The following is a 24,946-nucleotide window of genomic DNA, read 5'->3' as shown; positions in this document are numbered from 1 at the left end:
ATACTGTGGGAAACAATCTTACATCAGCTGAAAGAAGAATAGTAAGATGCACTTATTGTGAATCTACATTTCATAGATGAGTCCCTGAAGTTTTTGACAAAAGCAGACTAATTTGCATGAAGACAGTCAGTCCTTTTCCTGTGAGAACAAGAGAGGAAGACTGCTGCATGCTTTAAGTTTTAGACCAAAGTCTATAAGATGACTCCAAATGGTTTCATAACCAGAAAACCAGGATGTTCCTGGGAAGAAAAGGTTCAAATTAAATGTATCTATATGAGGCTCATGTTTAGTTTTTTAAAATGTTAGTTTGCTCACCACCCTAAAAATTGATCATAATTTCCTCCTTGACATAATATTTTCTCCTGCATTGGATTTATAAGATCAAGACGATGCCATTTGTAGGAGGCAGCTGGGAGAAGGTAATGTTATTCCGGTAGTACACAGTGCAAGGCTATCATCATGCTTGGTGGCAGTAAGGAGAAGAGTCACATTAACTTTGATGAGAATGTTTAAATTAAATTCCAAAATATCTAGTGAGTAGAGCTGACTGGTCTGAAACAGCCATATTATAAAGCATAAAACAAGACACATATATCATTAGAATAGCCTGACGTCATGCCATCTCCAAAATGGTATTGGATTTTGGAGTAAATCACCTTCACATCTTTAATAATAGCTACTACTTTGAGTGCTGGCGTGTAAACTACTGTAAACCACTCAGCTGGGCACTGAGCTAAGTAGTTAACATGTATTATCTCCTTTCATTATTAAAGCATCTCTATAAAGGGGATACTATTGTTATTACCAGGATACAAATGAGGAGTTTGTGGCACAAAACACTTAAGAACCTGTCCAGACCATCTGATAACCATCTAAAAATTTTTTAATCTGTTTAACCTGGCTTCTCTCCCATTTTCTACCCCTTACCCCCCAATCTCAAAGTGGCAAGGTGGCTGTGGCCAAACCGTTGTTTAATAATCTTTCACAGATCACCTACATACACGAGGAATATTTGAAGAAAAGGAAAGTGAAAGCTACAGGAGTCCACATCACTGTTATTAGAGACAAAGAGGACCAAGGGCAGCCAGGAGGTGACCCCCAAACCATGACAGATAAAGCCCTAGGCTGGGTAAGAGATGAATCTGCAACAGACTGGCGTATTTCAGAGGGAAGGGGGCAAGGAAGAAAGAGATTAACCAATGAATTTACATGCATACATGCAGAGTCCATGGGCAGACAATAGTTCAAGGGAAGGCATAGGGACGGGGTGGGAGCAGGGGGTGGCGATTAATGGGAGGGAAAGGGGTACTTCTGTAATACTTTTAACAATAAAGATAAATTTTTAAAAAATAAAAAATAAAGTTGGTGACTGCTAAAAAGAAGGGGGGGGGAGATGAATCTGCACACTGGGCTCTCTGCTGCTGCTCCCTGTTCTTGAGCAAAACCACTTAATCTGAGTCTCTCTTCATCTACAGAATCACATTCTAATCATCAGTCCTCCGATTTGTTTATTGCAGATTTCCATAATTGGTTCTACTGATGCCTCCATCCTTTGGTTCAGCGAGTTCATCTTGACTTAGGTAAAAAGAGCTTAAACTGCTTCTGTGCCCCACCTAAGGGGGTTAGGATTAAGATACTTCCTATTAAATTGACTATATTGACCTCTGGACTCTAATGTTGTGTCTCAGTTTATCCTTCACAGCAAATCACCTGCAGTTTCTTACTATGGACTCGTGGGACCCTGTTTTAACCCACTCCCTCTCTACCCACTCCACCCTAGTCCAGTAAGATAGCAGCTGTCCTGTGCTAACGCACAAACACAGCCCCTGTGCACTCTGCTCCATTTCTTTATGCTTCTACTCTGGTTTCTAGCTCAAAAATTCTGAAAAGTGTAAGGGTTTTGTGAGTTTGGGAGTGAGGTAAACCTAAATTTGAGCCTTACATCTCTCTACCTCTGATCAATGTGTGACGTTGGGGCAAGTCTCAGATCCTTCATTTACAGAAGGGAATGGTAATACAGATTTGTTGTAAAAATTAAAAGAAATATATCCTTCATCTCTCTATCAATGTATTTATGTACACACTAATAAAAGTTAGCTCCCTTTCCCTGCCCTCTCTCAGACTTTGAAGCCCTGCCTTTCTCTTCCCTTCCTGAGAACAGGAATCCTTTTATCCTGGCATATGCCTCGCCGGATGCCTGCACATAACCAATCCCTGGACTGCCCACACCTGAGTCCTGCTGCCTCCTAGGATTCTCCATCTACCCTTCCACCCACTGCTTCATTTCTGACCACAGTCCACCTCAAATCTGAGCCGTGACTTCAGCAGGCCTGAGACAAGTGGAGTCCCCCAGGTTGTTATTAACTCATCTGCCCGTCTTCTCAGTGTCAGTTTAAAACAGAGGCTGAACACTCTTGGAGAAAGGGCTGAGAAAAAGCAGCAGCATGTGTGCAGCTCTCAGCCTTTCCTGAGAATTATTCAATTCTGGTCTCAAACAGCTACTCTTCTCACAGCAAAACAAAACCCTGCAATGCCTACCATGACAACTGATAAATTCAATTTATTGATAGCTTATACATATCTAGTGATGTTTCACCAGGAAGAGATGTGCACCTAGGAAGCTGCCTGCATGGCTTGTAACTCATGTGGGTACTGAGCACAACTAGGGTCTGCTGTGCTCCTTAGATGTCCATCCAGGCTATTAATCCCATGCCAGACCTCCCCTTTATCTGCCACCCAGTACATCTCCAGACCCAAAGGATGAAGCAAATTCTGACCTTCTCCGCACCTCACCATTCTGCTTCAGATCAGTGCATTTCACATAGATCCTTGGGTGCTGAAGCACCAAGGTCTAGTGAAAACATCTCAGGAATAAGAAGATCAGATTTTATTCCCAATATTATCAACTTGCTATGTCAGATTGGGCAAGTTCTCTCTCTGCTTAGTTGTATTCCTAGCAGTGATATTATTTGGTAACCTCATGGCTAAGTGAGCTTAAATATGTGAAAAATAATTTCTAAACACTGTCTGGCTTAGAAAAAAATGTAATTAATAAGAAAAACATTTATTAACCTTAGAGTCTCTTTGCTTTAAATACTATCTGTAAGCTGCCTACTCTCAAATTTCAATCCCCAGTCCAGATCTCTTTATGTATATCTTTATATATACCCCAGACATATATCAACGTGCTCCTCGACATCTCCACTTGGATGTCCAAAGAAACATCAACATCAACATAACCAAAACTGAGCACCCACCCCATCGCTCAAACCTACTTCGGCTGTGGCCTTCCCCAATGCATGCAGTTGATGGAGGCACCATTTTTTCTGCTGCTCAGGCTGAAAACCTGACAACTCTGGAATCACCTTTTCCCATACCCTGAATCTAGTCTACCAGTTAATCCTGTTGGCTCTGCCTTTAGATCATAACCAGAATCTCACCACTTACACCCTGTTCTGAGCTACCAACATCTTTCCCATGGATTATTGCATTAATCTGGTCTTTCTGGTTCTGCCCTCCTCTCTCTACAGTCTATTCTCAGTATAAGAGTCAGAAGAATTCTTCTAAAACATGTGTCAGATCATGTCCCTCCTCTGCTTACAAGTTTCTAATACTCTAAGTCAGTCTTTACACTGGCTGACAAGGTCCTATGTGATCTGCCTCCATTCCTTCTCTTTTCTCATCTCCCACTCTCCTCCTTGCTCACTCCACTCCAGCCACACTAGCCTCTGTGGTGTTGCTCAGATATGCCAAATCATTGCAGTAGTCCTTTCCTCTGCCTTGGACTCTCTTCCTCCAGATACCTTGCTGGTCAATTCCCTCGCCTCTTTCAAGACTTAGCTCAAACCTGCCTTAACCATATTATTTAAAATTGCAAATGCCTCCTTGCCCCCCTGGGCCCACAGTTTCCACAGTCCCAATGTTCTGTATTTGGTTCTACTTCCTCGTTTTATTCTGTAAGTAGTTATTACGTTTAACACATTATACTGATTTACTTGCAATGGATTTTGTTTTTATGTTTATTGTCAGTCTCATTCTGCAGGATGTAAACTCCATCAAGGCATGTATTTTAAGTGTTTGGAACAATTCCCGACAATTTTGAGTGTTCAATAAATATGTATTAAAATATTTATTAAGGAATAACTCATTCATACAAAACTGGTACAAGTTTGTCTTATCTACAACTAATTTCCAGAGGAAAAGTATGTTGTGAATTCTAGACTTTATGTCAGATGAATCCCACTTGGAAAAGCCACATGGAAAGAAAAGAAGACAGAGGAAAGTTGGCTATTTATATATTTAAAATGTTTTCCAGAATGCAAGACAAATTAATGCAGAGGGCAAAGAGACAGCCAAAGACATCTGTAAAAACAGCAGACCAACTTAAGTCTATGTACATTCTCACACGCTGTATGCTTACACAAACCACCCAAAGAAAAGTTTCCCTGCTAGAAACTAATTGATTATAATCTATTTCTCTACTGGCTAGAGTTGAGAATTCAAAGTACTTTTTAAGGGAAAAAATTACATTTGCATTTGTAATCTGCTACTCTCTTGACACTGTGCAACCAGCATTCCTTTTCCGCCTTTATAGAGATGTAACACATAATCCATATGTGAACTGGACTTTTTTAAGAAACAGGAAATGTTGCCCAGACTCATATGGGATACAAGACATAACTTTCTGATCGCCAGGTTTCCTTTTACTCAAAAAGAGGATGGGTCAGTTTCTGTGTTTCAAAAACACCTGACATCATTTGGATTCCCTGCTAGTTTGTAGGAAACTTCATGATATCTGAAGCCCACATTTTATTGACTGGAGCACTAGTAGTGAGTACATGAGCAATCCAAGCAAGATGCTGAAAATTTTATGCAAAGGACACTTTGACTTTGAAACTGTCAGGAGCACCCTTCTCTCTGCCCTTCTCTTTCCCCTTTCAACAAATGTTTCCACTTAGCTCTACTTGTGGCCTCTAGTTTATACGGGTTTCCTAAAAAAAAAAAAAAAAAAAAAAAAAAAGCCCCACAGAAACAATTGCTTCAGGCTTTAAGGCTGCTCTGGCTGGCTGTCCTTACTGTGTAATTCGGCATCATCAGCTCCTGCCAGTTCCAGTTTTCATTTGGGGCCTCTCCCCTTACCTTATCGTATCTTCCTCATTCCTTCCATCAAGCTTCACCTGACCCCTAACATGCACTGGCTCTTCCCTTCCTCTGTGCCCTGACCTGACTTTTTCCCCTCTAATTCCACTGGGACTCACCCTTCAAGCACTATTTTAGTGTCTCTAGTCTCAGCTCATCACTTACATCCACAAACTTCTGCCACCCAGGCAGTTGGAAAAATCTTCTTGAAAGCAGAAGAGTGGCTAAAGATAAATTAAAGGAACGGTTTACTATACACAGTACTAATATGGTTCATGATAAAAAAAATTTGAAACTCACATTTCTGAATGTACAATTATTTTAAATATGTATATGAACTAGGAGGAAAACTTACAACTTTCATGGTTACCATACTACTTGGCCCTTTGATGAGGCTGATTAACTAAAGACAGAGATATCTGTGTCTAGTATTTTAAATAAACTATACATGAATCATACGATTCTATATGCATGTGTGTATAGATATACTCACTTGCAGAATGTAAAATACACAGTCCTAATTCCCACTACAGATATTTTTGTAAGTTTTTGATACTCTGATTCAGAATTTATAGTCCCAAACTGCAGAATTTAAAATGTTCCAAAGCAAATGTCATTTTAAAATGTTTCCTTTAAAAATATTTTATGAAACTACCTTTGCATAAATAAAAGTTGTGGTTAAAAGATATAAATTTGGGTGCACAGGATAAGGAAAAATTGCATAAAATTTTTATATTTAGACTACCTTTAAGATAAATAGCTGTTATGACTACTTGTGTCTAACCGATACCTAACTAGGCCAGTTAATAGGCAAACCATTCTCTTTTCAAGATTATCAGCCAAATGCACTAACTAATGTTAAGATGGGGAACAAATAATATTTACCAAGTGCCAATTCACTTTCAGATAAATTTATTATAAAACATGAATAACTGCTGAATCTAGGTGCTGGGTGTTCAGGGAGTTATCTGGTCTTTTACCTTTCATTTCAGAAAAATTTCAAATTAAAAGCTGAGGGGGGAAAAAAGAAATTTATCATAAATACACTTATTATAAACACACTCAGTACAAGCAAACTAGCCCAAATAATAAAATGCCCCAGAAAGTACATAATACATTCAGACTTTAAGAACTAAGCTATGTATATATATATAGATAAAGTTTCTGTGAGCCAAGAACTATGTTAGCAATGTAATTTGGGCTTTATTAATGAGAAAGGCAAAAAGAGATTTAGAACTTGTTCCCTATTAGCAAAATGTTTATAAACTCTACCTGACATTTTAGCAATTCTAGATATTTTATACAAATTAAAATGTATCACCACATGGGACAGGATCCACCAGTTAGTTACCCATTTCAGACACCATAGGTTTATGTAAAGTCATCAAATAATAATTTAATGACTTTAAATAGGTTAACACCTACCTAAACTATTCAGTCTACCATATGATCTACTTCTTTCCATGGTTTTACAAATTTTTATGATACATTTATAAAATTCTTCCCCAGGAAATATTTTTCTTAGAGTCACATTTTATATCTATTCTATCTTTGTATCAAAATGTTATTTTAAAAAAACCAGTTATTTTAATTATAGAGAAAAAAACAGTATCAGTATTTGGATTGCAAGTAGAATTTTGAACTTGCCAGCACAGAAATAAAGCATGTATATTATTACCTATAATCAAAAAGCAAATGTGTCTGATCAGATTACATCATTCCCTTGTTCAACAAATATCTCTAGCTTCCTATCATGCACAGATTAAATCCTGTTTCAGTGCAGTTTCAAAGACCTTCAGGTTGTGGCTTTTTGTGTTGTGGCCAGAACTAATCACTCCAATCAAATTTCACCTGAAAGCACCCTTTGAACTAGAACATCTTTGATTCCCTGTCTCCTTGCCTTGCTTTTTTTTCTTTTCTTTTCTTTTCTTTTCTTTTCTTTTCTTTTCTTTTCTTTTCTTTTCTTTTCTTTTTTCTTTTCTTTTTTTAATATATCTTTGATTTCAGAGAGAGGAAATGAGAGGGAGAGAGAGAGAGAGAAACAACAATGGTGAGAGAGTTGTCACTGATCAGCTGCCTCCTGCACTCCTTGCACTGGGGATCGAGCCTTCAACCCAGGCATGTGCCCTGACCAGGAATCAAACCCCAGTCTCCTGGATCCTAGGCTGATGCTCAACTGCTGAGCCACACCCTGCCAGGCTCCTTGCCTTTCTTTAAAAAGCACCCTCACCCAAAATGACTTCCCCTGTTTCCTTTTGTTAAAATCCATCCCATTCTTCAGTTACAGGCTCAAATGTCATCTCTCTCAGGAGGTGACCTCCACCTCCTCAGTGATCCCATGGCTTTCAGGAACCAGGAACACTGGATCACACCCAAGCTCTGCAGAGCTGGCTTATGGGGGGAGCTCAATGTTTGTTGAATTCAACCATACAAAAACATTGTTACAACATAAAATAACTTAAAAATAAAGTAAAAATAACTGAGAATACGGTGTATCCAATGTAACTAAAACTGTGAAATCTAACATCTCTTCCACACACACAAAAAAAGAGCTAGTGCTATTCATAGAGATATACGAAAATGGAGGTTTCTCCTGAAACAAGAAATAAAAATTAATTTCAAAGAATAAAAATTATAGTACTCAAAAATCAGAAATGTCAGAGAAAATTTTGGTTGAACTTTACATTTAATCATAATAGTGTTTATTTTGCATATATATACTTTATGGATGAATATACATACATATTCTAGTACATAGCAAATTAATCTTCCAATAATTTTGTCACTAAGACACCTTTACCTTTATCCTCACTCTGAAGTTACTCTGCCACTTCCTCCAATAAAAAATAAAAAGGGATCAGAAGGCTGCGGAGGCTGTAGATCTCTCTCCCACATCTGCGTTAAACTGGCAGTGAGCTTAGCGCTGGGGTCTATGAATACGAATTGCTGGGCTGTGACAGCAGAATGGAAACATGATGTAGCGACACAATTCAACTCTTATCAGGGGCTCAGAGAGTCCCTCTGTCTTGAAATGACTAATTACAGAGTCAGTTATTATCTACCATAGCTTCTATTAACTGTTCCCAACAAGAGCCTAATACCATTCTTGCAGAAAATCACTGTAAGATGAAAGTCTGGGAGAAAATAAATTTAGGCATTTAATGCTGTTTGCATTTCATCCTAAAGCTTCTGGCCTGAAAATGCTCTATGGTCCATTAAATTCTGATCACTTCAAGCGTATTCCATTACTACTTTATAGAAAAGATCTTTAATATACGCAGAAAAGAAACATATAATATATGAAATGATGTTTCCATCTTTTTCAAGATGGCAAACATCAGAGGACAGCAAATTGCAAAAATGTTGAAATTAAGTATTAGTAATGATGCACCGATTGTGGTTTCCATTGCCTAGTTTTATATATTTGGAAAATGAAAAACACCAGCAGAACTAATATTGTCAATATTTTTTAAAATGCCACATTTTGCCTTATGAACAGAAACTCATTTGCCTTTTGAATACAGAACAGATTAAATTGCCTGAGGAACAAACATATTACTCTGAAAATAAAATAAACTGAGTTTATTTGTTGCAAAATTTCATGGTGTGTTCAACTACTGATTCTTCTTTAAAGTGCTACTACTAGTTCTGTGTACCAAATAGAAACCATCAAAAACACATTACAATTTACATTCAAAATCTCTATAAGAACATGACTCCTGAACTACTTCTCATTAAATACATTAATTCCATTATGACATAGTTTTATGTGGATTTCAAATATTAAACCAGGCATTTCAATGATAATACTCTCAAACCAACAACCACCAATAAAAAAATCCAAGTAAATATGTAAAAGAAATGACTGGAGGTCAAGATTCACTGAGGGAGGGCATGAATCTACAGTAGTGAATCACAGAGAGCCTTAAAAATCAGGCCAGGAGTGAATGGACTCCGGTTAGCCATTTGTGAGTAGAGAGAGATCACCTATGCCTTACCTATGTATTCTCACAACTACCCAAAGGGGCATGAGGAGGAAGGACAGGGCTGCTCTCCTGGCATAGCCTCCTGCCATCTCTAGAGGACTGAGTGCTAAATGAACAACACTCACCCTTTCCTGCTTCCCTGAGTCTTTCCTGATGGCTGACCAGATCATCTGTAAGCACCCTTCACCCTCAGATTTAATAGACACCTCCACAACAATCATAGGAATCATACCTAAAAAGTACTCGTGTCTTTTGTAAGAATTAACTTTTGTAATACTTTCAATATCCCTCTGAAATGAGTACTATTATACTTTTTGCCCATGAGAAAGCTGAAAGTACCTTGCCTTAAAGGGCATGTAAAAGGTGGCTCCAAGAAATGGAAGCCACGCGCGGCCTGCATTAAATACAGCAGCCTCCCTCTCCCGGAAGCCCTGAGAGGGTCGCAGGAGCTTGGCCTTCTTTTGGAAGCAGTGGTACTTCCAAGTCCCAGGTACCTGGGGGTAGCTTCCTGGGAGTATGCCCAGCAGGCTGCTCTGTGGAATGCGTTTAACCTGATGCCTGCTGCATGGATCATCACAGCCCTTTATTATTGTTAATATTACTTTCTTTTTCACTTTATATGGATTTGTACTGTTCCTTGAAGGGCGAAGAAGACAGAAAGAATAACCTCCAGGGAAGACTAAGTGCAGTGCGATGATGGACTAACCTGAAGGTGAAAATAATGTCAAAAGAGCCCTGGATCAGTCCACCTCCAAAAGTGGGACGCAGGGGCACTGCAGGGACAGTGCCCTGCAAACACCCTCCTGTTTGTTTCCACTGAAAGGGGAGGAAAGGCTGAGCATTATCTTGGAGTTGTGACAGGTACAGAAAGTCCATCATATATGCAAAATTTAACGATGCATTAAAACATTTTCTAGGGTCTATACAAATGGCCTTTGCTGGCTGGAACCAGGATCCAGCATCTCTGTGGAAGCCTATTAGGATATATTTATTACAGGCTCAGAGATTCAGATGAACCACACGAGGTCTCTAAGTCTTATCTTCCCGCACCACCAGTAGTAAAGGGAGAGCCACTAAGATTTTTTCCTCCTTTAAATTCTTCTTAGGAGATAAAACGGGTGCAGTCAAATCTGTTTTATTTTAAAATTAAGCCCTTTGGAAGTAAGTTTAAATGACAGTGGTGAGTGTAAAGTAAATCTTCCTGTTTCATCTCTCTACATTGCCTTTCTTCTTTATTCCCTAGGTCTCTCTCCCTCTCTCTCTTTCTCTCTCTCTCTCTTTCACACACACACACAGACTTAGCATTTCTAAACACACTAATCTTTGGGGTAAAATCTCACCTATTTTATTCAGGTGAAATCCTTTTCCGAGGTTTGAAGATCTATGTCAGAATAAGCACCTGAGATGAGACCCCGAGCACTACTCTTGACTGTCCAATCTATGCTAAACACAGATTCCTTAACTACTGATCTTGAAACCAAAGAAGAAAAATATAATTTTACAATGCTCTACCCTAATTCTAGTCCCAATCGCTGTTAAAAAAGTAATAATTTTTTTCACCCACTTTTGGCTTTCATAATCTAATTCTGAATTTTTAAAAAATATTTCCTACAATAATGATGAATTGTTTAAGTTTCTAGAACCAAAAATATGTTTTTCTTGATGAATGACACTTTATTATTATTATTTAGAGAACTGTAGCCAAGAGTCACTGGTATTTGTGACTAATCTCTGACCTTATTTTTCACATGTTACTTTTATATAAGGCTGAATGATGCTCATACATGAAAATTTCATATTGTTGGCCCTGCACTCAATAAATTATTAAAGTGATATGAATAGGAATATGGTGTTCAGGTTTTCAGCAATTTTTATCCTTTTATTCTTGCTTTTTTAAAGGAAAAACTAGCTTGTCTATAACTCATCATAACTTTTAAAAATTTAAGCAAAGATTAGCCTTAAAAGAAAGCATTTGGAGAGATTTATTACCCCCAACCTTCTCAAAGAACTTCTAAGAGTTTTCTTTTCCTTGACACATGGATATTAATTAAGCTTTTCTAGGCTGAGAAAAATAAGCCCAGTAATTATCATAAGCCCATATACCAGTAAATATGTTACAATCAAATGCACAGATGCCTAGAGAAAAAATACTTGTGTAATTTTTTTTCCATTATAATCACGTGTTTAAAGCCTTTATACAATAAAAAAAACACCTGTGGTTATTTTGTTTTTATTACACTTTCTTGGATTTATTTCTTTGTAACAAGAAGTACTTCCAGATTGCTCCAAAATGTGGTTTTGACTGAGGGTAACTAAAGACAATTTGAACTCATGTAACAATCACAGGTGACTCCTAATAGTGCTGCCAAGTTCAAACATAAATATTTGCTTTTGGTTGTAGTTTTGTTTGGTTTGATAATAGACCATTATAAATTTTCAAAATATCTTCATATTTGCAAAAACTGTGTACTTGTTCAAGAACTTACCAAGGATTACATTACTGGTATTCATGTGTATGTCATACATGTTATGTGACAGATATATCTCCGTTGTATTTGTAAACTGACTAAATCAGCATTAATAATTGATAGAACTCCTAATAGAAATAGTTAAACTGCATGTAGCTTTAAAAATAAAACTATTTTTAAAAAAAGACTTTTTTTCATAGTATTCTTATTTGACACTGCTGTATGTTCATTTCAATATACTTATATAATTACAAGCAACTGTGTTAAAAATCAAAGGATGGGTCTAAATACATACTGAGTAAATTACACATATGGCATACATACGATTAAACGATAAAACCCTATAGCTAACATATATAGGCCAAATATAAAATTCTCATTTATTTTATGATCAGACATGTTTGTGTGTATGTGTATGTATATCTTGCTCAACTTAGGCATTCATTAAACAAATATTTATAAAGTGCTACTACTTGATACTGGTGAAATAATTTGAACCACCTGTATGTTCATAAAAATAACATTTGAATAAGTGTTCCTGTTCCTTTTTAGAAGAATCCTTGTTCCATATTTCAAAATCCAATTCTTAAAACCCAAAATTGCTAACACTGAAATTCACAAAATAATGTCAAGAAAATGATGCAACAGAGAAACTCTCAGGAACGGGCACAGGTAGCTGCTCTACAACTAAATTCTTTTCCAAAATGTTCATATAAGAATAATGACTAAATAAGAATATAACTTAAATGACATTTACATTGATAGCATATTTGATAAATTATATAAAAAAGAAATAAATGCACAGTTCATTTGTTTAACATCAAATTGTAATTATAGGCTTAACGGTGGCGGCAGACTGAGTGGAAGCTACACTGACACTCTCCCGGGACCAAATTGAAATTAAAACTAAAATACAGAAAAAACATCCTGAATAATAAACTGCAACTGAAGATGAAATCAAGAAATATCTACCAGAAACAACAATCTTTAGAACTTTGTAGTTTTCTAAAATTAAAAACAAACAACAAAAACTCGCTTGTTGTTTTTTTAAAAGTGATTAGCAGCACATTCCTTAAAGAGAAATACTGTTTAAATTCCCTCCTAAGAACAGCAAGGAAAAAGAGAACTTGGGGAGCTAGGTCTTGCTTCCTAGCCAGTTTGAGGGTACAAGGTGATGCATAACTAAGGCTTTATGGAGGAAAGGATAGCAGGACAAAATTGAACCAGCTGAATGATCCCTTAATGCCTACAAAGTGGTCTTAAGGACTTGAAATTGGAAACTTGTATAGATCCCCAACCTAATTGCCCATTCAGTCCTTTGTCCTTACTAGAAGGCTGAGTGTTGTCAATAACCCTCTCCCTCCTTTAACCTCTATCCATTTTACCACTTCAAAAATATCTCTGGATCTGCCCTTCCCTCTCCATTCCCCATCACTCCTTAGCGCAAATGACATGGGCTTCCCAGCCAAGACCACCAGAACTGAGAAAGGTGCCCACATAACATCTGACTGTGAAAAGCAGCTGGGTTTCAGTCTGCCAGGGAGAGATGGCTGGAAATGCAGGCATCCTCTTAAAGAGCCAATGCACAAAGTTTCATGTGCACCACTCACTTTGGGCTTCAGCAGAAGGAGGGCAGACTGGACTGGAGCTGTGTGAGGAGAATCTAGTGTTGTGGGCTCTGGAGATAGAGCTCAGAGGGGACCCCTCTGGATTCCTGTGCTGAGTGATTCCCCCCATACTGCAGAGGACATCTTTCTCAGGCAGATATTTTGTTGCTTTGGCCAGGGGTGGGATGGGGGTGGGAAGCAATTGCCCTACCCAGAGGAGTTTCTACAGCCTAGGGCTCCTTAAGGGACTGATAATAATCAGCTGCCTCACCCTGTGGAGCTTCTATAGCTTGAGGCTGATTAACAAAGATCAATAAGCCTGAAGCCAGAGGCAGTCCTCAGAGTGCTTTGAGTCTCTGCCTGATCTGCTTCTGGACCTGGGCCTTGGAAAAGCAGACTTTGGTGTGCATCTTGGTCCTGTCCAACCGCACCCAACCCCAGCAGAGGAGACCTCAAGCAGAGGGTTGTTGATAGCTCCAAAAGGGTACTCAAGGCCAGTCACAAACTGCATTTGACATTAACCTGCATCAGAGACTATCCAAAAAGATTGAGAGTCCCAGAAGATCTACCTAATATATAGAAACAAACCCAAACAGGCAGCCAAAATGGGAGACAAAAAACAAGCCCCAAATGAAAGAACAAGTCTCCAGAAAAAGAGCTAAACAAAATGGAGATAAGCAATCTATCAGATATAGAGTTCAGAATATTGATTGTAAGCATGCTCAACAGCATGAAAAAAGATATAGAAACTATGAAGGAAATTAAGAATGACATAGCAGAAATAAAGAATACATTGGAAGGAATAAACAGCAGATTAGAGGAAGCTGAGGATCAGATCAGTGAATTAGAAAACAGGGTAGAAAAAAAATCACTCATTCAGAGATCCAAAAAGAAAAAACAATTAAAAAACAGGAGGACAGTTTAAGGGAGCTGTGGGACAACATGAAACAACAATATTCACATCATAGGAGTACCAAAAGAGGTCAAAAGTAAGCGACGGTTAGAGAACCTGTTTGAAGAAATAATGGCAGAAAACTTCCCTAACCTGGTCAAGGAAAAAGTCACACAAGTTCAGGAGACACAGAGAGTCCCAAGCAAGAAGAACCCAAAGAGGCCCACACCCAGACACATCATCATCATTAAAATGCCAAGAATTCAAGACAAAGAGAGGATCTAAAGTCAGCTAGAGAAAAGCAATCTGTTGCCTACAAAGGAGCTTCCATAAGGCTCTCAGCTGACTTTTCATGAGAAACTCTACAGGTCAGAAGGGAATGGCATGAAGTATCCACGGTAACGCAAAACAAGGATCTGAAACCAAGACTACTCTCTCCAGCAAGACTATCATTCAAAATAGATGGTGAGCCCGGCCGGGCGTGGCTCAGCGGTTGAGCATTGACCTAGGATCCAGACGATCAGGGTTCGATTCCTGGTCAGGGTACATGTCAGGGTTGTGGGCTCTATCAATGACTCTCTCCTCATTGATGTTTCTATCTCTCTCTGTCTCTCTCTCTCCTTTCCTCTCTCTGAAATCAATAAAGATATATTAAAAAAAAAAAAAAAGATGGTGAAATAAAGAGCTTCCTAGACAAAAAAAAGACTAAAGGAGTTTATCACCACCAAACCAGCATTGCAAGAAATGTTAAAGGGACTGCTGTAATAAGAAATTGAAACAGAGAGAAAGAGAAACATAGGCATAAGAAATAAAATGACAATCGATAAGTACCTATCAATAATAACCTTAAATGTAAATGGATTAAACTCTCCAATAAAAAGATGTAGGGTGGTTGAATGGATAAGAAAACATGACCCAAATATATGCTGTCTACAAGAGACCAACCTCAAAACAAAAGACTCACACAGAATGAGAGTGAAGGGATGGAAAAAAATTTTTCCATGCAAATGGAAATGAAAAAAAGCTGGGGTAGCAATACTCATATCGGACAAAATAGACTTCAAAAAGAAGACCATAAAGAGAGACAAGGAAGGTCACTACATAATACTAAAGGGATTGACCCAACAAGAAGATATAACCCTGATAATCATATATGCACCCAATATAGGCACAACTAAATTTATTAAAAAACTTCTAAGGACTTTAAGGGAGAGATCAACAGCAAGACAATCATACTAGGGGACTTTAACACCCCACTGACATCACTGGATAGGTTTTCCAGACAAAAAATCAACAAGAAAACAGTGACCCTAAATAATACAAGTAGGTCAGATGAATTTCATTTACATTTACAGAACATTCCACTCAAAAGCTACAGAATATACATTCTTCTCAAGTGCACATCAATAGATGAGTGGATAAAAAAGCGGTGGTACATTTACACCATGGAATACTACGCAGCTGTAAAAAAGAAGGATCTCTTATCCTTTGGAATAGCATAGAGGGAACTGGAGAGTATTATGCTTAACGAAATAAGCCAGTCAGAGAAAAACAAGTACCACATGATCTCACTCATATGTAGAATGCAATAAAGAAAATAAACTGATGAACAAAATAGATCCAGAGGCACAGAAGCATGGAACAGACTGCGGGATCTCAGAGGGAAGGTGGGGGTGGGGGAGTGGATGGGGATTAATCAAAAAACTTATATGTTTATAAGCATAACCCATGGGCACAGACAGTGGTATGGGGAAGGCCTGGGAGTGGGGTGGATGCGGGTTGGAGGGGATCAATGGGGGGAAAAAGGGGGACATCTGTAATACTTTCAACAATAAAGGTAATTTTTTTTAAAAATTGTAATTACATATAATAGTTCTCCTATGTGTAAAATGGAAAATGTCACACTTTATATTTTACAATATGACATTTAGTACGCATCTTAAAATCCTTCTTAAAATAACAAAATCTCTTATAGTGAAAATTTTAGTGAAAATTTGCATTTTCAATACAACTATAAGACAACTTTTCCAAGGATAAAGAGAAAATACAAAAAAAAAAAACAAAAAAACCCTCCAGCTATGAATAATTACCAGGAAATGTCTTGAGGCTTAGGAATATAAGAAAAAATCAACTGATTATTTAAAACTGTTTAAATGACAGGAGTTTCCAAAGGACTAAATATGCTTTGCATCTGTGGTATTCCTTATTTTCTGGTACAGGATTTCTAAGTAAATCTTAACCTAGTCTTAGCACATATTTGTTTTCAATTTGCTGATTTTTTTGAGAAAATTGATCTAAATTCTTAAGTAGACACTTGCCATAGAAAACTAGAGCTGGAAGAAAGACAAACTTGTATATAGCTAGATTTTTATAAATGTGTACATCTCGTTTACAAGTATTTATAAACAGAAATGCTTATCTAAGATAGAATTCCAATCAGAATTTAAAATATCAATTCCAATATCTATTCAACACAGATCGACTCATATTCTACAATTGCTAACCTGGTATATAAAATCATTACTTTTTAGTCAAGTAACAACTATTTGGTAGACCCATTAGCCACACTAAATTCTCCCAAAGATTAAAATTCAGATTCCTACATCTCCCCCTCCCCCAGCCCTTCTCCCCTAGGGATTCTAATTCTGTAGGGCTGGGATAAAGCCCAGGAATTAACATGTTTAATGTTAATCCCAGGTAAATTTTGTGTAGGTGGTCCTGGAATAGACCAATTACAGTAATATGAAAAGCTCCAGGTTGACACCTAATGGGAAACAGAATTTCCAATGAAGGCTATCCATGGGCCTAAAAATTATAATTGAATTGAAACTATGTTAAGAATTCCACTATAGTTAAAAGCCACTGTCTTTTATTATACTGCAATTTCCTCCTAGTGCAAATGATGTTTAACAAGATGAGAATATAATGGGACACCTGTTCTTTGGAGACCTCATGTGTGCCAGGGAATTTTCTCTGACTGAGGAAGACTAAAATAAATCCAGAATGAGGATGAGCAGCCAAGGTTGCAGTGGATTCCGGGTGAGTACTAAAGAGCAATTTCAGAGTCTGTGGTCATTTTTTTGGCAAGTGGAGGCCACTGTATGTCCTGACTATGAATTAATAACAAAGAAAAGAAGCCATTTCCTGAATTTGGCAGGTATACCTTTAAAGAACATTTACTTAATGTTACATTGGCTATGAATTCAACACACACAAAAAAAGTGGAGATAAGGTGCTAGGTTAAGTTAGCATATCTTGTGGGGAACACTTTCTGAATGCTATGGGGCACCCCTTTCTCTTCTGATTGCTGGTAGGTTATCAGAATTTCTAGAATTTACTAATGAACCAACATCAAGTTAAGTGGCCTGTGGTTGCTGAAACCTTCACCATCAGTAGTTGTACTTATCGGGGTGATCACTTCATAAGTTCTATACATGTCTAATCACTGTGTTGTACAACTGAAACATAAAATATTGCATGTCAACTGTAATTGAAAAACAAAATTTAAAAAACAGTTGTACTACTTCTGTTATCCATGAAACAAAGAAATGGTGACTTTGTCACCACTTGTACATTTTTCATTATCATGGCAGGAGAACTGAGCTCATTTCCCTGTAGAGGTCATCTCACTACCTCTTTATCTTCCTTGAGCATCAACCCTTCTCAAAAGGTACTTGTGTTCTACATTTTTCATCTGGAATAAACCTTCTCGGTGGAGAAGGTAAAAACAGAATTTAGATGGAGAGACTTTACCACCACCCTCCAACATCATACAGTCAATTCCCCTTATGTGTATGCGGTATTATGTTCTATAAAGCCTCCATGAACACTGCATTAGTGAAAACAGAACCTTGCTCTGAAGGGATATATGGGGTAAGGTTCCTTTGAGCCTCTCATCACATTTTTATCAACACATCATTACATAACCTTGTTTTATGTGTTTCTGTTTAAAGACTACCTTATTTAATATATATTATTGATTCATTAACACTTAAGGGCAACAGTACTATAACTCATGTCTAACAAAGCTTATATAACACATTTTATCTATAAGGTACATCATAGCTTTCAGCACTTTACCACTATCACTTGGGGCCCATTTTAAACAGAAAATTACCAACAAAAATGCAAAAGATGTGGCACTAAATAGACTGAAAAGGGGACCTGTTTACACTATGGGGGCTGAAATAAGATGGCAGAGCATTCAACCTTAGCTGGGAAAATGTACATCTGGGAACTTGAATTTTTCGCAGTTCTGAAAACATCTGTGAATGACTGTAAAGATGCTACAAGTATTGATTTTGGGTGTTACAAATAAATGTCAGCAAGTAGAAGTAAAAAATATGGATCTGGGAAAAACAACAATCAATTCTTTTTTTAAAAAAATTTTATATATGTATTTTTAATTGATTTCCGAGAGAGGAAAGGAGAGGGAGAGAGAGATAGAAACATTAATGATAAGAGTTATTGATGGGCTGCCTCCTGCAAGCCCCCCCCCCCCCCCACTGAGGATAGAGCCCACAACCTAGGCATGTGCTCTGACCATGACCTCCTGGTTCATAGGTCGATGTTCAACCACTGAAGCACATCGGCTGGGCAATGACAATCAGTTCTATCACCTGCCCCAAGCTGACGGCCCTAATCATAGCTTACCTCATGCCAAGTATATTAGTTTGCTAGGACTGATATAACAAAGTACCATAGACTAGATGGGTTAAACAACAGAAATTTATTTTCTCACAGTTCTGGGGACTAGAAGTTCAAGATCAAAGTGTCAACAGGTTTGGCCCCTCTCCTTGGCTTGCCAATGGTCACTTTGTCATGGTGTCCTCCTCTAGGCACACAGGTCTATGCCCAAATTTCCTCTTCTTATAACAATCCAGTCATATTGGATCAAGGTCCAACCAAAATATCTCATTTTCAGTTAATTACCTCTTTAAAGTCCTTAACTCCAAATACAGTCTCATTCTGAAGCACTGGGAATTAGGGCTTCAACATAGGAATTTGGAGGCAGACATAATTCAGCCCATAACACCATCAATGCCTTCCTAGCACACATCACTTTTCTCCAAGGTCAGTTCATTGCCGGCTTGAACTTCTCAAAAGCATTCTTCAGGTTATACTTCTTGGTTGTGTGTGTCTCTCTTTCTGCCTTTTAAAAATGCCTTTTGTAACTGAAGCTGATCAGAGCTCTCTCCCTTTTATTCCTCATGTAAAGTTACAATTTAAATTAAAATTTACTATTTAGAGACCCCTCTGTCCCTCTTGGGTCTTATAAAATTCCCCCTTTGGAGCCTCTGTCCAGAGAATCAGACCACTTACATAGTTTCTCTGTATTCTGAGCATTTATTATATTAGGAGGCTTGCCAAGATTCCCCAGAATTCCATCCAGGCCTCCACAACCTGCCTCTAATCTGCCTTTCCACGTTTCCTTTCCATATGCTTCCATGCTCTTGTACACTTCTGTATTTCCAAGAATGTGACTACAAGGACTGCTTTCCCAATTTGGGGCCTTTGTTCTCACCATTCTCTCCACTCAGAATTCCTTTCCTCTCTGTGTCTCCTTGTTGAAACCTCTCCAGTTCCTCAAGGCCTCATCTAGATGTCACCTCCTTCAGGATACTCCCTATAATTCTGATAGTAATTCCAATGTGTGGGAGGATTTTCTCACACCACCATGCACTTCTCCAACACCATACCAACTAGGTGTCCTACAGTTAAATTCAAATCTGACATATCTACCTGGAGTTAACATCAGATTCCACAGGGTAAGGGCTCTGACCCACAAGACCCACAAGGCCACCACCCACTTCAGATGGTAATCACAAGTCCAGGTTGCCATTTGTGCTTCTCTAACAGAAGCACACATCCGAGCACTAAATATCTGAGGTTCCATAACCCCCTCTTCAGGTTTGATTAATTTGTTAGAGCAGCTCACAGAACTCAGGGAAACAATTTACTTACTAGAGTATCAATTTATTACAGAGAATGTTAAAGGTATGAATCCACAGCCAGATGGAAAAGATGCATAGGGTGAGATGTGTGGGAAGGGGTGTACAGCTTCTATGGTCTCTTTGAACACCATTCTCTCTGAATCTCCAAGTGTTGACCAACCTGAAAGGTCTGAATCCTGTCCTTTGGGTTTTTATGGAGGCTCATTACATAAATGTGATTGAGTAAATCCTTGGCCATTGGTGATTGAACTCAATCTCAAGCCCCTCTCACCTCCCTGAGATTAGGGAGTGGGACTGAAAGTTCTAACCCTCTAATTACATGGCTGGCTCCTCTGGCAAGCAGCCTCCATCCTTAGGTGCTTTCCAAAAATGACCTCATTAAAATAAGACCTCATCACTTAAGAAATTCTAAGGGTTTTAGGAACTCTATGCTAGAAATGGGGGAAAAGACCAAATATATATTTGTCACTATAAATCATAACATCACACTCCCCCTTGATTCAAGCCTTCATGCTCCCTCCCTAGAGAGAGAGTGAAATATTCATGTGTATACATTTGATATCCCTTGGTAGGTTATAAGCACCTTGAAACTAGTGGCAATGTCTCATTCATCACATCCCCACAGCTCTAAGCACAGTCCCTAGTAGATTAATAACAAGTGTTTTTAAAGTAGATATGCTCTGCTTTTAGTATAATTAGAATTAGAATTATTAGAATTAGAATTATTATTAGAATTATTATTAGAATTAGAATTAGAATTAGAATTAGAATTAGAATTAGAATTAGATGAACACAGTTGAGGTCCCTTATGACTACTCTATCTTGCTGTTTGTCAGCTATGATAAAATCATCATCCAGGTCTGCCATCTGGCTGGACAGTTCATTGTTGATTCTCACAGAATATCAAATTTCTGCCTCCTCCCTTGATCCTACCCAAAAGTTCTCCAATATGCTTCTACCTTCCAAACAGCACTACTCTCCTCCCTTTTGCACAGCTCTCAGAAGTGGACGCTGAGGCAAGCAGAGGGAACACCAGCACAGAAGTGAAAGAAGCGATATGGGGAAGGGAAGGCAGCCAATAGAAAGTGCATATGAAATAAGCTATTGCAGTGGGCAACTGGAAGTTATTCTCCTTGAAGGTGAAAGGAACTAGAGGTATTTATACACTGATTTCCATCATTTACTGGTGAGGGCTGCTCCTGTGCATGTGGGCAGGAACTGAGTGACCTTCCAGAAAAAGGCCTCTGGCTCAGAGATGCAGATATTGCAGTTAAAAGCATGCTAGAGCACAGTGAAATGGCAACATTCAAGGACATGGGCAATGGTGTGCAGCTAAATGTGTAACAGCTGGATCTCTGTGACAAAAGGCCCTGATATTTTATTATACAAATATTACAAACTCCCACCACGGCTGATTTCAAGGTATCAGCTGCAACCTCACTGAACACTGAATTGGGAAGACAAGCACAGCGGCACACCATTTCACCATAGAGATACAAGAGACAAACAATAGTAAGAGGTAATAAAACAATTAGGAAGTGATGAGTTTTGAATTTTTGTTTTTGAAATAATTATTTATTGGATATTTTACATAATTTAATTTTTACTAATCGTTGTGTTTAACACTGGCTCAAAAATTCCTGAAAACTTAACGACACTTGTGAGCTGATTGGATATAGGAGGATACTAAAGTATCTGTTGCAGTATCTCTGAAAAAAAAATACCATTTTTTAAATTTCTCAAAATTTATATTGCATTTGTTTCAGTGACAATGGTGAATAAAACAATACTGGTTTCAAGTATACAATTCTATAATACATGATCTGCATATTGCATCGTGCGTTCACCACCCAAAGTCAAGTCTCCTTCCATCACCATTTATCCCCCATTTACCCTTTTCTATCTCCCACCACCCTCTTTGTCTGTGGTTTTTGTTGTTGTATTTTTGCTTTGCTTAATCCCTTTACCTTTTTTACACAGGATCCCACCCTGACAGTTGTCAGTCTATGAATCTGTTTATATTTTGTTTGTTACTCAATTTTGTTCATTAGATTCCACATATAAGTGAAATCATATGGTATTTGTCTTTCTCTGACTGGTTTATTTCACTTAGCATAATACTCTCCAGGTCCACCCATGCTGTAGCAAAAGGTAAGACTTCTTTTTTATGGCCAAGTAGAAATCCATTGTATAACATACAATAGCTTTTTTATGCACTCATCTACTCATGCGCACTTAAGCTGATTCCAAATCTTGGTTATTGGAAATAACACTGCAATGAAAATAGGGGTGCATATATTCTTCTGAATTAGTGTTTTGAGTTTCTTCGAATATATTCCCAGAAGTGGGATCACTGGGTCAAAAGGCAGTTCCATTTTTAATTTTTTGAGGTAATTCCATACTGCTTTCCGCAGTGGTTGCACCAATGTCCATTCCCACCAACAGTGCATGGCGGTTTCCTTCCCTCCACATCCTCACCAACACTTGTTTATTGATTTACTGATAATAGCCATTCTGACAGGTGTGAGGTGGTATCTCATTATTGTTTTAATTTGCATTTCTCTGATGATTAGTGATGTTGAGCATCTTTCCACATGTCTGTATGTCCTCTTTGGAGAAGTGTCTATTCAGGTCCTTTGCCCATTTTTTAATTGAATTGTTTTCTTGTTGAGTTTCATAAATTTGTTATAAATGTTGGATATTAACCCTTTATCAGAGGTATCATTGGTGAATATGTACTCTCATTCTGGTGTTGTCTTTTCATTCTGTTGATGGCTTCCTTTGTTGCACAAAAGCTTTTTAATTTGATGAAGTCCCACTTGTTTATTTTTTATTTTATTTCCCTTACCCAAAGAGATATATCAGAAAAAATATTGCTCTGAGAAATGTTTAAGATTTTACTGCCTATGTTTTGTTCTAGGATTTTTGTGGTTTCTAGACTTACATTTAAGTCTCAAATCCATTTTGAGTTTTTTCTTGTCTATGGTGTGAGAAGGTGGTCTAGTTTCATTTTTTTTTTTTTTTGCTTGTATCTAATTTTCCCAACACCATTTATTGAATAGACTGTCTTTATCCCATTTTATGTTCTTGCCCCCCTTGTCAAGTATTAATTGACCATAAAGGCTCTCTATTCTGTTTCATTAATATATATGCCTGTTTTTATGTCAATACCATGCTGTTTTTATTATGGTCTTGTAGTATAGTTTGATATCAGGTAGCATGATACTTCCAACTCTGTTCTTCTTTTTAAAGATTGCTGAGGTTAACTGGGGTCTTCTGGGGTTGCATATAAATTTGTGGAATATTTGTTCTAGTTCTATGAAATATGCCATTGGTATTTTAATAGGAATTGTGTTAAACCTATAGATTGCTTTGAGTAGTATGGACATTTTATTAATGTTCTTTCCTATCCATGACCATGGTATATGCTTCCATTTATTTGTATCTTCCTCAGTTTTTATCTTCAATAACATAATTTTCTTTTACTCCTTGGTTAAATTTATCCCTAGGTACCTTTTTGTTGCAGTTGTAAATGGGATTATCTTCTTAGTTTCTTTGTGATAGTTCATTATTGGCATATAAAAATGCAACTGATTTCTGAATATTTATTTTGTATACTGCTACTTAACTGAATCCATGTATTAGTTCTAGTAGTTTTTCAGTGGAATCCTTAGGATTCTCTATATACAGTATCATATCATCTGCAAATAACAAGTTTTAGTTCTTCCTTCTCAAACTGGATGCCTTTAGTTTTTCTTCTTATCTGATTGTTGTGGTGGGAACTTCCAATACTATGCTGAATAAGAGTGGTGAAAATGAACATTCCTGTCTTGTTCCTGACCTTAAGGAAAATGCTTTTAGTTCTTGCCCAGTGATTATGATGTTGGCTGTGGGTTTGTCATACATGGTCATTATTATGTTGAGGTATGTTCCCTCTATTCCCACTTTGCTGAGAGTGTTTATCATAAGTGGGTGCTGGATTTTATCAAATGCTTTTTCTGCATCTATTGATATGACCATGTGGTTCTATCCTCCATTTTGTTCGTGTCGTGTATCATCTTTATTGATTTGCTGATATTGTATCAACCTGAATCCTTGGAATAAAGGTCATTTGATCATACATCTTTTTAATGTATTTCTGGATCTGGTTTGCTAATTTTTTTTTGAGGAATTTTGCATATATGTTCATTAGAGATATTGGCCTACCATTTTCTTTCTTTGTAGTGTCTTTATCTGGTTTTGAAATTAGAAATAAGGTGGCACATAAAAAGAGCTTGGAAGTCTTCCCTCCTCTTGAAATTTTTGAAATGGTTTGAGAAGAACAGGTGCTATTTCTTCTTTGAATGTTTGGTAAAATTTGCAAAACATACCCATACTATGCTATATTCCAACCAGGCATTTTACTCTACCTGTGGGGCATGAGTGGAATTGTCTAAAAATCCAAGTGGCATGGGAACTAGCTGGAGATGGGTCCTCCTTCTTTCAGTAGGAGAGGCTGCACCCAAGCTCAGCGTCCCATAGAATGAGTGGCTTCCTCCTCCATTGAGAGCTGCAAAGCTCCATGGGCTCCAAGGTTTCCAGAAGCTGGGCAGAAACACAACTTTAGTTTCTGATAGCCTGGTCCCAAGTAGTCTGATTTTTCCCCTACTAACAGGACTGCTTTTTTCACTTGCTCTCTAAAAAGGGAGAACCATGGGGGCAGGGACACAGACCTATACCAAGGGTGTTGCTCTACCCTGGTCCCTGCCCACCTCTCCCTGGGATGATGAGACACAGCACAATCTTCCATTTGTGGCCCTTTGTCCTTTAATTTTCCCGATAATGCCTATTTATTTATTTTAATATGTTTTTATTGATTTTTTTAGAGAGAGAGGAAAGGAGAGGGAGAGAGAGAAACATT

At 37.8% G+C, this 24,946-nt stretch overlaps 1 protein-coding gene across 2 annotated transcripts in view; it reads right to left on the bottom strand.

Annotated features, from left to right (window-relative positions):
• The window catches only part of RELN (reelin), a 484,957-nt gene that overhangs the window by 415,412 nt on the left and 44,599 nt on the right, over positions 1-24,946 (bottom strand). The gene's annotated exons all lie outside the window — the stretch shown is intronic.

Source organism: Miniopterus schreibersii (genome assembly GCF_964146895.1).
Source record: "Miniopterus schreibersii genome assembly, chromosome: 9".
NCBI classification, from domain to species: domain Eukaryota; kingdom Metazoa; phylum Chordata; class Mammalia; order Chiroptera; family Miniopteridae; genus Miniopterus; species Miniopterus schreibersii.
Note: the sequence above shows the minus strand (reverse complement) of the source record. Positions and strands in the feature narration are given on the sequence as shown.